At 52.5% G+C, this 15,964-nt stretch overlaps 2 non-coding genes across 2 annotated transcripts; both read left to right on the top strand.

The window, feature by feature from the left end:
* Positions 1-288: 288 nt before the first annotated feature.
* TRNAE-UUC (transfer RNA glutamic acid (anticodon UUC)) lies at positions 289-360 on the top strand. The gene has a single exon. It is a non-coding gene; the product is annotated as a tRNA-Glu (tRNA).
* A 602-nt stretch (positions 361-962) lies between these two features.
* TRNAQ-CUG (transfer RNA glutamine (anticodon CUG)) lies at positions 963-1,034 on the top strand. The gene has a single exon. It is a non-coding gene; the product is annotated as a tRNA-Gln (tRNA).
* The last annotated feature ends 14,930 nt before the right edge of the window (positions 1,035-15,964 follow it).

The raw sequence follows: 15,964 nt of genomic DNA, 5'->3' as shown, positions 1-15,964 counted from the left end.
GCTGCAGTGCTGCTCGGTGTGTGATGTGCAGTGCTGTGTGTTTTCATATTGAGGTGTTCTTCTGTCATCTCCCTAAATATCCCGAGACTGTCCATGTTGTAAAGAGCGATGAGCACAACTCGGGTTAAAAGAATGTTCTGGTTCCTTGTTAGAGTGAAGTTTGTGTCCTTATTGCTTGTCTGTCCAGCTCCCCGCAGTGCAGACACTGGTAGCTCACTGAAGGCTGCAGGAGGCGCTGCGGTGCAGAGGCCTCTATTTATAAACAGACCCGGGCAGGTCACACACAGCTCCCATATGGTCTAGCGGTTAGGATTCCTGGTTTTCACCCAGGCGGCCCGGGTTCGACTCCCGGTATGGGAAGGACACATTTTTATTGTGGCCGGACATTTTCTTCCTCCTTAATTCCACCGCAGCTCGTGCAGAGGTCACATATCTCTCCTCCTTCTTCCGTCTCTTCACCGAGAGGAGTTCACCGACCCCTCCAGGTCTCACCTGCCCCTCGCTGCGGGGCTTCCAAGTAACTTCACAAGAGGAACCGGACGATTCTGTTCAAACCCGCGCTTTATTCTCCTGTAAAATGTGCACATTACATGTTCTGCTCGCTCCACGTGGGGGGAGAGCGGGGGTTTAACTGAAGCTTGTGAAGGAAAGGGCCCCGTTTCATTCCTTTCATAAGGCTTCTAAGCGCTAGAAGTGCGAGGTAAATGAAAGGAGCTGAGTCACAGGACGTGTAAAAGCGGACGTGACTTCTACGCGCCCTTTAAAAAGAATCCAGGCTGCAGCTCTGGGTGTTTGTGTATTTCCTTGTTAAATGCCCCTTTTTACATATACCTGGAGCTTTGTATGAAATGTAAAAGTAAAAGGACTTGTAGTGAAAGAAAACATGAATAGCTCACTACAGCTCACCCCACCCAGCCCCACCAAGTCTTGTCACTCCCAGCATGTGAGTAACTAAGACATCCGGTTCCATGGTGTAATGGTTAGCACTCTGGACTCTGAATCCAGCGATCCGAGTTCAAATCTCAGTGGGACCTGAAACTTTTGCCCACTTTACAAACGTGTAATAATCTGTCACAGTTATTTACCGGGTGGTGAATTAAAGCGCCCACGTGCCCTTCTCCTATTTTATAAGCGCAGAGTCACAGAAGAGATCATGTGTGCTTTAGAAGAAGGCTACAGACAGGTTCACTCAGCTCCCACAACAGCAGTGAAGATATTCACGACTGAGACATCCTCTGCAGAGAGGACTCACAAACCCGCTGACAATCTTTCTGAACAGAAAACACTTCAGATTTATTTTAATAAGTACAGACAGCATCAATCCTTGTCTCTAGCGCCAACATGCAGCATTTGTCCCTTCGAGTCGGCACAAACTGGACAATTTACACACACATAACATACATGATATATTATTGTGGTAAATGAGGCGATCGTCTTGAAGCTACACCTGGATGCCCTGAGAGTGACATTTTGAGAAGTAAATTCCGGGGTGTAGTTTGGTGAGTAAGATTTGGGGTGTAACCTTCAGATTTTCCGACAGGGATGCTGGCACATGTGGTTAACATACATCAGACACGCACGCGCATGAGAGGGGCTTAGAGGGCAGTGGAAAGGGAGAGGAATAAAGATTGATGGGGGCACTAAGGGCTTATGTACAAGCGACGCTTCGGTGGCACAATCACATGCGCCATACTCACACGTCGGTGATAAGCCACTTTTTGTTCCTTAACACCACCTTGTAAATACAGGCCCTTTACACGCATCACTTAGTGTGAAAGGGGCGTGCAATGGGTGTTGCTGTGGGCGTTCCACGGCAACACCCAATGCATTTTGACGCTGCCTCAGATTTACGAGAACTGGTAAACCTGAGGCAGCGCAAAAAACTAACGCCAGACGAAGGGTGGTGTTAAAATGGCGTGACATGAAGAAATACCTTTATTTCGTCTTGTTTTTGTCCTATGTGTGCTTGATTCTGCAGAACATATAGAAAGAGCAAAACACCATCAATGATTGTTTAGGTGCAGGAACGTTTCTTCCCACACATAAACAATCATTCAATAATGACGATTTGCTACTTCTATGTTTGTTGCATTCTGCACACATAGAAGTAGCAAATGCCATTATTGATTCTTTATGTGCAGGAAGGGATATTTTTCTGCACATAAACAATCATTCCCTGCAATGCACACACCCCTGCACAATGGTGCAAGGGTGCCAGCGTTGGTGCTAAGCTGCTAATTTTAGCGCCAGCGCTATGGAAAACACAGGGGTGCACCGTATTGTCGTAAATACGGTGCATCCCTACGTTTCTGAAGTAACACAGAGCAGTGCTGCTAATTTTGGCACAGCGCCGCAATGCACCACTTTCTTTTAAATGAGGCCAGAAATGAGCAAAACCACGGGCCCCATTTACAAGCGGCTTGCTCCACAGGTGCGTCACTTTTTCTGACGCACCGGTGGCGCAGGCTGGAGGGTCATATCTACAAGGCCATACAAAGCCACTTTGTATGGCTTTACATGGCCTTGTAAATGTGGCCCCCTTTCACGCACCACTCTGCGTCAAAGGGGCGTTCCATGGGTATCGCTGTGGGTGTCCCCATGCAACATCCATGGAATTTGACACATTCCCAGATTTACAAGTCTAGGAATGCGTCAGATTCCTATGCCACCTCATGGGTGGCGTAACGGTGGCGCAACGGGAAGAAATAGCATTATTTCTCCCCATTTATTCCTCTTTCTATGTGTGCTGCATTCTACAGCACACAATGAAGGAGGCAAATGTCTCACATGATTGGTTTTATGCAGGAAGGTATCCCTTCCTGCAGAAAAACGATCATCTCCACGATGCAGGCACCCTTGCACCAAGGTGCAAAGGTGCCAGCTTCGGCGCATGGCAGCAAATTGTGCGCCAGCGCAGGGGACCAGGAGAGGAATGCGCTGTATCTTGTAGATGTAATACATTCCTGCCCTTTTGTTTTGATGCAGGACAGCACAGCAAAAAACTTGCGAAGCTGCCCTGCACCAAAACTTTGTAAATGAGGCCCACACTATTGTGTAAAATAACCAACATTTTTAAAGACTTTTAAAGCAGAGAGGGACAGTGTGTTTGTGTGCGTGTGTCTTCATTTGTTTGTATGTAAAAATTACTGGTGAAATCCTCAGTATACTCAACTGAAGGCACCTGTACCCAACTATTTATCAAAAAATACACTTTTTAAGCAGGTGTAACACCCCAAACATCCTTCCTGAAGCTACACCCCTGAGTAAATTGACCATTTGTTCCCAAACCCCGTCTGGGTGCTGACTGCAATTTGACCCAAATTGTATAAAATACATTTATTAGTCAAGGACAAGATAAATGAGATGGAGGGTTTAGAAGAACTCCCAGCATCTTGGTGATATCACTATGCGTCATAGCTCCACTTATCAGCTGGGAGCAGGGCCTAACCATGGGGAGGGGCAGGCAGCCCTTGATTTGTCTAAAACACACACAACACAAATTATTTGTAAATGGCAGAGAGTCTTGCGAAAACAGCCTTAATTTAAATTAACTATAGTCACCTTGGATTTATAAAGCACACACAAAGACGAGGCAAGGACAGCCCTTCACTGTAGTGTGGGTTCCTCCATTTAAAACAATAGAGTTTGTGCTCCCTTCAATTTGTATTTAATGTTTCCTATGTGGCAGACCTAGACCATAATCCTTTCTGTTTGGGGGTGCAAACATTTCATGTCCGCTGCATTTCTTAGGGTTTTTTTGGAAGCAAGATCTGAGAAGGCCTCTGATGTGCAGCTGAGAACACACATTTGTCCAGAGAAAGAAGAGAGGAGGGAGATGGGGGCATTGATTAGAATAAAGAACATTCACTCGACCATATGATTGCATTGTTTGCTCCTTAATAAATCATATTATCGCATTATCCTCATCTATATTAATTCTTAAACCAGGACTGGATTACTAACAGGGTGGAGCGGGTTCCTCGTGGGCAGGTTCAGGGCGCAGAGTGTCCCCTCCTGTCTCCCCCTCTGCCTCCTACAGACTGAAGACAGCAGCGTCCGGGGGTCTGAGCCCAGACTCAGCTCTACACGTGCAGTGAAGGCCTTGCAGTGCTCAGCTCTACACGTGCAGTGAAGGCCTTGCAGTGTCTGTGGGGTCTGAGCCCAGACGCAGCTCTACACGTGCTGTGAAGGCCTTGCAGTGTCTGTGGGGTCTGAGCCCAGACTCAGCTCTACACGTGCAGTGAAGGCCTTGCAGTGCTCAGCTCTACACGTGCAGTGAAGGCCTGGCAGTGTCTGTGGGGTCTGAGCCCAGACGCAGCTCTACACGTTCAGTGAAGGCCTGGCAGCGTCTGTGGGGTCTGAGCCCAGACTCAGCTCTACACGTGCTGTGAAGGCCTGGCAGTGTCTGTGGGGTCTGAGCCCAGACTCAGCTCTACACGTTCAGTGAAGGCCTGGCAGCGTCTGTGGGGTCTGAGCCCAGACTCAGCTCTACACGTGCTGTGAAGGCCTGGCAGTGTCTGTGGGGTCTGAGCCCAGACTCAGCTCTACACCTGCTGTGAAGGCCGTACAGTGTCCGTGGGGTCTGAGCCCGGACTCAGCTCTACACGTGCTGTGAAGGCCTTGCAGTGTCCGTGGGGTCTGAGCCTTGCAGTGTCCGGGGGGTCTGAGCCCAGACTCAGCTCTACACGTGCTGTGAAGGCCTCGCAGTGTCTGTGGGGTCTGAGCCCAGACTCAGCTCTACACGTGCTGTGAAGGCCTCGCAGTGTCTGTGGGGTCTGAGCCCAGACTCAGCTCTACACGTGCTGTGAAGGCCTTGAAGCGTCCGTGGGGTCTGAGCCCAGACTCAGCTCTACACGTGCAGCGAAGGCCTTGCAGCGTCTGTGGGGTCTGAGCCCAGACTCAGCTCTACACGTGCAGTGAAGGCCTCGCAGTGTCTGTGGGGTCTGAGCCCAGACTCAGCTCTACACGTGCTGTGAAGGCCTTGAAGCGTCCGTGGGGTCTGAGCCCAGACTCAGCTCTACACGTGCAGCGAAGGCCTTGCAGCGTCTGTGGGGTCTGAGCCCAGACTCAGCTCTACACGTGCAGTGAAGGCCTCGCAGTGTCTGTGGGATCTGAGCCCAGACTCAGCTCTACACGTGCTGTGAAGGCCTGGCAGTATCTGTGGGGTCTGAGCCCACCTCAGCTCTACACGTGCTGTGAAGGCCTGGCAGTGTCTGTGGGGTCTGATCTGGCAGTGTCCGTGGGGTCTGAGCCCAGACTCAGCTCTACACGTGCAGTGAAGGCCTTGCAGCGTCTGTGGGGACTGAGCCCAGACTCAGCTCTACTCGTGCAGTGAAGGCCTTGCAGTGTCTGTGGGGTCTGAGCCCAGACTCAGCTCTACACGTGCTGTGAAGGCCTTGCAGTGTCTGAGCCCAGACTCAGCTCTACACGTGCTGTGAAGGCCTTGCAGTGTCCGTGGGGTCTGAGTCCAGACTCAGCTCTACACGTGCTGTGAAGGCCTTGCAGTGTCCGTGGGGTCTGAGCCTTGCAGTGTCCGGGGGGTCTGAGCCCAGACTCAGCTCTACACGTGCTGTGAAGGCCTCGCAGTGTCTGTGGGGTCTGAGCCCAGACTCAGCTCTACACGTGCTGTGAAGGCCTCGCAGTGTCTGTGGGGTCTGAGCCCAGACTCAGCTCTACACGTGCTGTGAAGGCCTTGAAGCGTCCGTGGGGTCTGAGCCCAGACTCAGCTCTACACGTGCAGCGAAGGCCTTGCAGCGTCTGTGGGGTCTGAGCCCAGACTCAGCTCTACACGTGCAGTGAAGGCCTCGCAGTGTCTGTGGGGTCTGAGCCCAGACTCAGCTCTACACGTGCTGTGAAGGCCTTGAAGCGTCCGTGGGGTCTGAGCCCAGACTCAGCTCTACACGTGCAGCGAAGGCCTTGCAGCGTCTGTGGGGTCTGAGCCCAGACTCAGCTCTACACGTGCAGTGAAGGCCTCGCAGTGTCTGTGGGATCTGAGCCCAGACTCAGCTCTACACGTGCTGTGAAGGCCTGGCAGTATCTGTGGGGTCTGAGCCCACCTCAGCTCTACACGTGCTGTGAAGGCCTGGCAGTGTCTGTGGGGTCTGATCTGGCAGTGTCCGTGGGGTCTGAGCCCAGACTCAGCTCTACACGTGCAGTGAAGGCCTTGCAGCGTCTGTGGGGACTGAGCCCAGACTCAGCTCTACTCGTGCAGTGAAGGCCTTGCAGTGTCTGTGGGGTCTGAGCCCAGACTCAGCTCTACACGTGCTGTGAAGGCCTTGCAGTGTCTGAGCCCAGACTCAGCTCTACACGTGCTGTGAAGGCCTTGCAGTGTCCGTGGGGTCTGAGTCCAGACTCAGCTCTGCATGTGCTGTGAAGGCCTTGTAGTGCTCAGCTCTACACGTGCAGTGAAGGCCTTGCAGTGTCTGTGGGGTCTGAGCCCAGACTCAGCTCTACACGTGCTGTGAAGGCCTGGCAGTGTCTGTGGGGTCTGATCTGGCAGTGTCTGTGGGGTCTGAGCCCAGACTCAGCTCTACACGTGCAGTGAAGGCCGTACAGTGTCTGGGGTCTGAGCCCAGACTCAGCTCTACACGTGCAGTGAAGGCCTGGCAGTGTCCGTGGGGTCTGAGCCCAGACTCAGCTCTACACGTGCTGTGAAGGCCTGGCAGTGTCTGTGGGGTCTGAGCCCAGACTTAGCTCTACACGTGCTGTGAAGGCCTGGCAGCGTCCGGGGGTCTGAGCCCAGACTCCGCTCTACACGTGCAGTGAAGGCCTTGCAGTGTCCGTGGGGTCTGAGCCCAGACTCAGCTCTACACGTGCAGTGAAGGCCTGGCAATGTCAGTCTCAGTTCCACCCCAGACAGTAAGTGCACGGAGTGGGGTAGATTTACTGTCTGGAACTAGTACTTTTGGGCCCGGTAATCCTGTGACACTCCAGCCCCGATTTGTAACATCCTCTGATAGGAGCTGGGAAAAGCACCTTTTGTTTGGTTGATGCCCTGATCCGGAGACCATAGATTGCCCTCTAAGTGGCAAGGGTATGCCCAGACGTGTGTCCAGTGCTCACTGTGCCACCACACTGGAAAAGGAGTGTCCACTCCTACCTGGGCCAAAAACACATAGGTTCTGATTGTAGGAAAATGGCTCCCTGCTACAGTTACCCCCCACTTTTTGCCTGACATTGATGCTGACTTGACTGAGAAGTGTGCTGGGACTTTTCTAACCAAGCCCCAGCACCAGTGTTCTTTCACTAAAAATGTACCATTGTTTCCACAATTGGCACACCCCTGGCACACAAATAAGCCCCTTGTAAAAGGTACCAGTGGTACCAAGGGCCCTGTGACCAGGGAAGGTCCCTAAGGGCTGCAGCATGTGTTGTTCCACCCTAAGGGACCCCTCACCTAACACATGCACACTGCCATTGCAGATTGTGTGTGTTGGTGGGAAGAAAAAGGCAAAGTCGACATGGTATCCCCCTCAGGATGCCATGCACACAAAATACTGCCTGTGGCATAGGTAAGTCACCCCTCTACAGCCCTAAGGCAGGGTGCACTATACCACAGGTGAGGGCATAGCTGCATGAGCAATATACCCCTACAGTGTCTAAGTCTATTCTTACACATTGTAAGTATAGTGTGACCATTTTAAGTATATGGTCTGGGAGTTTGTCAAAATGAACTCCAAAGTTCCATAGTGGCAACACTGAGTACTGGGAAGTTTGGTATCAAACTTCTCAGAATAATAAACCCACATTGATGCCAGTGCTGGATTTATAAAAAAATGCACACAGAGGGCATCTTAGAGATGCCCCCTGTATTTTACACAATCCTTCAGTGCAGGACTGACTGGTCAGTGCCAGCCTGCCACTGAGACGAGTTTCTGACCCCCTGGGGTGAGAGTCTTTGTGCTCTCTGAGGCCAGAAACAAAGCCTGCACTGGGTGGATTCGCTTCACACCTCCCCCCTGCAGGAACTGTAACACCTAGCAGTGAGCCTCAAAGGCTCAGGCTTCGTGTTACAATGCTCCAGGGCACTCCAGCTAGTGGAGATTCCTGCCCCCTGGACACAGCCCCCACTTTTGGGGGCAAGTCCAGAGGAGATAATGAGAAAAACAAGGAGGAGTCACCCACCAGTCAGGACAGCCCCTAAGGTGTCCTGAGCTGAGGTGACCCCTGCCTTAGGAATTCCTCCATCTTGGTTTTGGAGGATCCCCCCAATGGGAATAGGGATGTGCCCACCTCCCCTCAAGAAGGAGGCACAAAGAGGGTGTAGCCACCCTCCAGGACAGTAGCCATTGGTTACTGCCCCCCCAGACCTAAACACACCCCCCTAAATTGAGTACTTAGGGGTGACCCTGAACCCAGGAAATCAGATTCCTGCAACTTACACAAGAAGAAGGACTGCTGACCTGAAAGCCCAGAAGAGACGACGGAGACGACAACTGACTTGGCCCCAGCCCTACCGGCCTGTCTCCAGACTCAAAGAACCTGCACAGCGACGCATGCAGCGGGACCAGCGACCTCTCAGGACTCAGAGAACTGACCTGCACCTGAAGGCCCAAGAACCTCCCGAGGACAGCGGCTCTGTCCAGAAACAGCAACACAATTGCAACAAAGAAGCAACTTTAAAGAGACTCTCACTTCCCGCCAGAAGCGTGAGTCTTCACACTCTGCACCCAATGCCCCCTGCTCAAGTCCAGGACAACCAAAACCACAGAGAGGACTCCCAGGCGACTCCAACGATCTGGACACCCTGAGTCGACCTTCCTGCACCCCCATATGCATAGAGGATCCAGAGGCTCCCCCTGACTGCGACTGCCTGGTAACAAAGGAACGCGACGCCTGGACCAAGCACTGCACCCGCAGCCCCTAGGACCGAGAGGAACCACCTACCAGTGCAGGAATGACCAGCAGGCGGCCCTCATCCTAGTCCAGTCGGTGGCTGGCCCAAGGTGCCCCCCTGTGCCCTTCCTGCATCGCCAGAGAGACCCCCGGGTCCCTCCATTGTTTTCAATGACAAACCCGACACCTACTTTGCACACTGCACCCGGCTGCCCCTGTGCCACTGAGGGTGTATTTTGTGTGCTTATGTGTGTCCCCCTCAGTGTTCTACAAAACACCCCTGGTCTGCTCCCGGAGGACGCAGGTACTTACCTGCTAGCAGACTGGAACCGAAGCACTCCTGTTCTCCAAAGGCGCCTATGTGTTTTGGGCCCTCCTTTGACCTCCACGCCTGACCAGTCCTGTGTTGCTGTGGCTTTGTGGTTGCCTTGAACCCCCAACGGTGGGATGCCTATGCCCAGGAGACTGACTGTGTAAGTGCTTTACTTACCTGAAAAACGAACTAATACTTACCTCCCCCAGGAACTTCTGATTTTTGCACCGTGTCCACTTTTAATATAGCTATTTGCCATTTTAACCAAAACTGTGTGTACTACTGTTTTAAATCAAAGTTCTGTGTGAAGTACCTTGCATTTTATGTACTTACCTCAAATTTGAATCTTGTGGTTCTAAAATTAAATTAAGAAAATATATTTTTCTATATTAAAACCTATTGGCCTGGAGTTAAGTCTTTGAGTGTGTTTTCCTCATTTATTGCCTGTGTGTGTACAACAAATGCTTAACACTACGCTCTGATAAGCCTAACTGCTCGACCACATTACCACAAAATAGAGCATTAGTATTATCTAATTTTGCCACTATCAACCTCTAAGGGGAACCCCTGGACTCTGTGCACACTATGGCCCTCATTACAACCCTGGTGGTCGGTGCTAAAGCGGCAGTAAGACCGCCAACAGGCCGGCAATTAAAAAAAAAGGAATCATGACCATGGTGGAACCTGCCAACATAGACAGCCACTTTAACACTCCGACCGCCACGGCGGTACAAACAAACAGCATGGCGGTCACCGCCAACAGACAGACGGAAGACAATGTACCGCCCACACTATTATGACAGGCCAATCCGCCACCTTTTCCGGGGCGGATTCAACGCGAACAAAAACACGGCGGAAACAGGACATGGAAGGGAAAACACTCACCTCTACACACCCCACGAGGAACCAGGACGCCATGGAGCCTGAACTCCAAATACTCCCTGCAATAGTCTTCCTGCTCCTCTACCAGGAGCACGACCAACGGCGGCGACGACCACGGTAAGTACTGCACCTACAACACAGGGAGTGGGGAGGGAAAAGAGAGTGACACACAACACGCAACAACCCCACACCAACAACACACACACCAATACATGGTGAAAAATTACATTTACACCCCTCAAGCCCCCTGGAAGAACGCAAGGACAAAATGAAATGAGTGTAACCATTGTAATCTTGAAAAATCCATTAGCCAAAAATATATATACAGATCAAACAATTATGTACACCAAAATTTCAAGTCCAGGTATTGCACCTATATTGTCCGTGGGCCACTGGGCCCAAAATGCATGGGCAAGGCCCACACTCCATACCCGATGGAAACAGAGAGAACACTGCAGGGGCATCTGAACGAAATAAAACAGGCACCTCAGGGGGAAGGGAAAGGGGGGCACCTCAGCCGGATGAGTGCACAACGCCAGCTCAACGAGGGGGCTCCATGCCCATTGATGTATCCTGGGGAATGCAAAGCCACAGTCTCTCAAGTCTCTCCAGTGGGTGGTTTGCCCACTGCTGCATCCTGGGGGGTGCAAAGCCAAAGTCTCTCAAGTCTCTCAAGTGGGTGGGTAACCCACTGCTTTATCCTGGGGAGTGCAAAGCCACAGTCTCTCAAGTGGATGCCTTTCTCCACTGGTGCTGGAGGGGGCTTTGTGCCCAGAGTGCTTCATCCTGCCAAAGACTGAGGTAGTGGATGTGATACTCCACTGGTGCTGGAGGGGGCTTTGTGCCCAGAGTGCTTCATCCTGCCAAAGACTGAGGTAGTGGATGTGATACTCCACTGGTTCTGGAGGGAGCTTTGTGCCCAGAGTGCTTCATCCTACCAAGGACTGAGGTAGTGGATGTATCTCTCCACTTGTTCTGGAGGGGGCTTTGTTCCCAGAGTGCTTCGTCCTGCCAAGGACTGAGGTAGTGGATGTGATACTCCACTGCTTCTGGAGGGGGCTTTGTGCCCAGAGTGCTTCATCCTGCCAAGGACTGAGGTAGTGGATGTATCTCTCCACTGGTTCTGGAGGGGGCTTTGTGCCCAGAGTGCTTCATCCTGCCAAGGACTGAGGTAGTGGATGTGATACTCCACTGGTTCTGGAGGGGGCTTTGTGCCCAGAGTGCTTCATCCTGCCAAGGACTGAGGTAGTGGATGTGATACTCCACTGGTTCTGGAGGGGGCTATGTGACCAGAGTGCTTCATCCTGCCAAGGACTAAGGTACTGGATGCGATACTCCACTGACGGTGGGGCAACATGGAAGCTGCCCAGGCCCCTGGAAGTGACCACCAGCCTTGTACGTAAGACCACTGGGGATGGCAGCCATGTCAGCGGTGGTGCCACTGGCTCAGGTTGTCGCGGGGCCGCTGGCGGTGCTGGAGGCGGGGTCACTAGCGGCGGTTCTTGCAGTGGTCATTGGGGCGGCGGGCATGCAGCGGCCATTGGGCCTGCGGTGCTGGTGGCTGGCTTACTGACTGGCATGCAGGTGGCTGGCACACTGACTGCCGTGCTGGTGGCGGTGTCAGTAGCGACGGTGCTCGTGGCGGCCTCACTGACTGTGGTGCTGGCGGCGGTGGCAGTAGCGGCGGTGCTGGTGGCGGCCTCACTGACTGCGGTGCTGATGGCGGTGGCAGTAGCGGCGGTGCTTGTGGCGGGCTCACTGACTGCGGTGTGCTGCTGAAGGGCACAGTGTCTGCGGTGCTGGTGAAGGGCTCAGTATCTTGGGTGCTGGCGGCGGTGCATGTGGCGGTGCCGGCGGCGGTCTTGTCCGCTCTGCAGGTTGGCGGCGACGTTGACTTGCCATTCTTTTTCAGGACCTTCCCCACCTTGGATGGTGCCGCAGCTGTCTTGCCACTCCCAACTGTTGTCTTGGCTGAGCCCTTGTTGGCAGGTGTTTTGGCCTTCTCCCTCTGGGATGTAGGCAACTTCTTCTGTTTTGGAGGTGGGGCCTCGCTCCTTGGGACACTGGCAACCTTGCTGCTTGGCGCACTCCAAAATCCAGGTATTGCTGGCACCACTGTGCCCGGTGATGTGGTGGCTGAGATGCTGGGCTGGGACCTGGAAAGGCGGGCCCTAGGGGATGGAAGGGGTGGGGGAGGTGAAGGAAAGAGGTCAAGGTTTGACAGGAAAGGTTTTTTAGACACACTGGGACGGGTAGATGGAGGGGGTTTGGGAGTGGAGGAAGAGGTAGTGGTTGTAGGACGTGTTCGTTTGCTGACTTTGGGTGAAGGTGCATGGGCTGGAGGCTGTCGTGAGGTGGGTGGCTGTTGGGTGGCTGTGTGACTGCGTTTGTGTACTTTGGGAGGAGGGCTCACAGACACACTGGGAGAGGACACAGGGGATGTGTGAATGGTAGTGGGGGTGGTGAGTGCATGTGTGCGGTGGGTGGTGATGAGCGTGCTGGTGATAGGGTTAGTGGCTGAGGATGTACTGCATGCAGGTGGGGGTGTTGATGTGACAGGGAGGGAGGAGACGTGGAGGAAGGGGACACAGTGGAGGCAGTGGATGTTGGTATGTGTGCATGGGTATGATGCTTGTGTGAGTGCCTGTGGGATGTGTGGTGCTTATGTTTGCCAGAGCCACCTGTGAGAAAGTAGCCTCTTTCTAGCCTTGTTACCCCCACTTTTGGCCTGTTTGTGAGTGTATGTCAGGGTGTTTTCACTGTCTCACTGGGATCCTGCTAGCCAAGGCCCGGTGCTCATAGTGAAAACCCTATGTTGTCAGTATCTTTGTTTTGTGTCACTGGGACCCTGCTAGCCAGGACCCCAGTGCTCATAAGTTTGTGGCCTATACAGTATGTATGTGTTCCCTGTGTGATGCCTAACTGTCTTACTGAGGCTCTGCTAACCAGAACCTCAGTGGTTATGCTCTCTCTGCTTTACAAATTGTCACTAACAGGCTAGTGACCAATTTTACCAATTTACATAGGCATACTGGAACACCCTTATAATTCCCTAGTATATGGTACTGAGGTACCCAGGGTATTGGGGTTCTAGGTGATCCCTATGGGCTGCAGAATTTCTTTTGCCACCCATAGGGAGATCTGACAATTCTTACACAGGCCTGCCAGTGCAGCCTGAGTGAAATAACGTCCACGTTATTTCACAGCCATTTACCACTGCACTTAAGTAACTTATAAGTCACCTATATGTCTAACCTTCACCTGGTGAAGGTTGGGTGCAAAGTTACTTAGTGTGTGGGCACCGTGGCACTAGCCAAGGTGCCCCCACATCATTCAAGGCAAATTCCCCGGACTTTGTGAGTGCGGGACACCATTACACGCGTGCACTATACATAGGTCACTACCTATGTATGGCGTCACAATGGTAACTCCGAACATGGCCATGTAACATGTCTAAGATCATGGCATTGGGGAGACAATTCCATGATCCCCTGGGTCTCTAGCACAGAACCCGGGTACTGCCAAACTGCCTTTTCAGGGTTTGCACTGCAGCTGCTGCCAACCCATCAGACAGGTTTCTGCCCCCCTGGGGTCCAGGCAGCCCTGGCCCAGGAAGGCAGAACAAAGGATTTCCTCTGAGAGAGGGTGTCACACCCTCTCCCTTTGGAAATAGGTGTGAAGGCTGGGGAGGAGTAGCCTCCCCCAGCCTCTGGAAATGCTTTGATGGGCACAGATGCTGCCCATCTCTGCATAAGCCAGTCTACACCGGTTCAGGGATCCCCCAGCCCTGCTCTGGCGCGAAACTGGACAAAGGAAAGGGGAGTGACCACTCCCCTGACCTGCACCTCCCAGGGGAGGTGCCCAGAGCTCCTCCAGTGTGCCCCAGACCTCTGCCATCTTGGATTCAGAGGTGGTGCTGGCACACTGGACTGCTCTGAGTGGCCAGTGCCAGCAGGTGACGTCAGAGACTCCTTCTGATAGGCTCTTACCTTTCTTACTACCCCATCCTCCTTCCGAGGTAGCCAAACCTCCTTTTCTGGCTATTTAGGGTCTCTGCTTTGGGGAATTCTTCAGATACCGAATGCAAGAGCTCACCAGAGTTCCTCTGCATCTCCCTCTTCACCTTCTGCCAAAGGATCGACCGCTGACTGCTCAGGACGCCTGCAAAACCGCAACAAAGTAGCAAAGACAACTACTGCAACCTTGTATTGCTTCATCCTGCCGGCTTTCTCGCCTTTTTCCTGGTGGTGCATGCTCTGGGGGTAGCCTGCCTCCTTCTTGCACCAGGAGCTCTGAAGAAATCTCCTGTGGGTCAACGAAATCTTCCCCCTGCAACCGCAGGCAACAAAAGACTGCATCACTGGTCCTCTGGATCCCCTCTCAGCACGATGAGCGTGGTCCCTGGAACTCAGCAACTCTGTCCAAGTGACTCCCACAGTCCAGTTTTGTGGAGGTAAGTCCTTGCCTCCCTACGCTAGACTGCATTGCTGGGTACCGCGTGATTTGCAGCTGCTCCGGCTCCTGTGCACTCTTCCAGGATTTCCTTCGTGCACAGCCAAGCCCGGGTCCCTGACACTGTAACCTGCAGTGCACAACCTTCTGAGTTGTCCTCCGGCATCGTGGGACTCCCTTTTGTGACTTCGGGTGGACTCTGATTCACTCCTCTTCTAAGTGCCTGATCCGGTACTTCAGCGGGTGCTGCCTGCTTTTGTGAGGGCCCCCTGACTTGCTGGGCACCCCCTCTGTCTCCTCATCCAAGTGGCGACATCCTGGTCCCTCCTGGGCCACAGCAGCATCCAAAAACCCAACCGCGACCCTTGCAGCTAGCAAGGCTTGTTTGCGGTCTTTCTGCGTGGGAATACATCTGCAAGCTTCTTCCCGACATGGGTCATCCATCCTCCAAAGGGGAAGTTCCTAGTCCTCTTCGTTCTTGCAAAACACCAAGCTTCTTCCATCCAGTGGCAGCTCCTTTGCACCCTCAGCTGGCATTTCCTTGGCATCTGCCTACTCTCGACATTGTCGCGACTCTTGGACTTGATCCCCTTGTTTCACAGGTACTCAGGTCCGGAAATCCACTGTTTTTGCTTTGCTGGTGTTGGTCTTCCTTGCAGAATCCCCCTATCACGACTTCTGTGCTCTCTGGGGGTTGTAGGTGCACTTTACACCTACCTTACAGGGTCTTGGGGTGGGCTATTTTTCTAACCCTCACTATTCTCTTACAGTCCCAGCGACCCTCTACAAGCTCACATAGGTTTGTGGTCCATTCGTGGTTCGCATTCCACTTTTGGAGTATGTGGTTTGTGTTGCCCCTATAACCATGTGCTCCTATTACAATCTATTGTAACTTTACACTGCTTGCATTATTTCCTTTTGCTATTACTGCATATTTTTGGTATTGTGTACATATATCTTGTGTATATTTGGCATCCTCATACTGAGGGTACTCACTGAGATACTTTTGGCATATTGTCATAAAAATAAAGTACCTTTATATTTACTATATCTGTGTATTGTGTTTTCTTATGATAATGTGCATATTACACCAGTGGTATAGTAGGAGCATTGCATGTCTCCTAGTTCAGCCTAAGCTGCTCTGCTATAGCTACCTTCTATCAGCCTAAGCTGCTAGAAAAACCTCTTCTACACTAATAAGGGATAACTGGACCTGGTACAGAGTGTAAGTACCCCTTGGTACCCACTACAAGCCAGGCCAGCCTCCTACACCACCCTTGTGTGTTGAGGTGTGTGCACGCTGGTCTGATGGTGTGCTTGGGATAGGCTGAGGTACAGGGGATTGGGTCTGGGTGGAAGAAGTTGGAGGGGGGAGGCTGGACACAGGGACAATGGCTGCCATCAGTGCTGAGGCCAGAGTCTGAAATGCTCGCTGTTGGACTGCCTGGCCAGAATGAATGCCCTCCAGGTATGCATTTGTCT

This window comes from Pleurodeles waltl, unplaced genomic scaffold (genome assembly GCF_031143425.1).
Source record: "Pleurodeles waltl isolate 20211129_DDA unplaced genomic scaffold, aPleWal1.hap1.20221129 scaffold_39, whole genome shotgun sequence".
Lineage (NCBI taxonomy): Eukaryota > Metazoa > Chordata > Amphibia > Caudata > Salamandridae > Pleurodeles > Pleurodeles waltl.
This window is presented reverse-complemented; position numbering and strand designations above follow the sequence as displayed.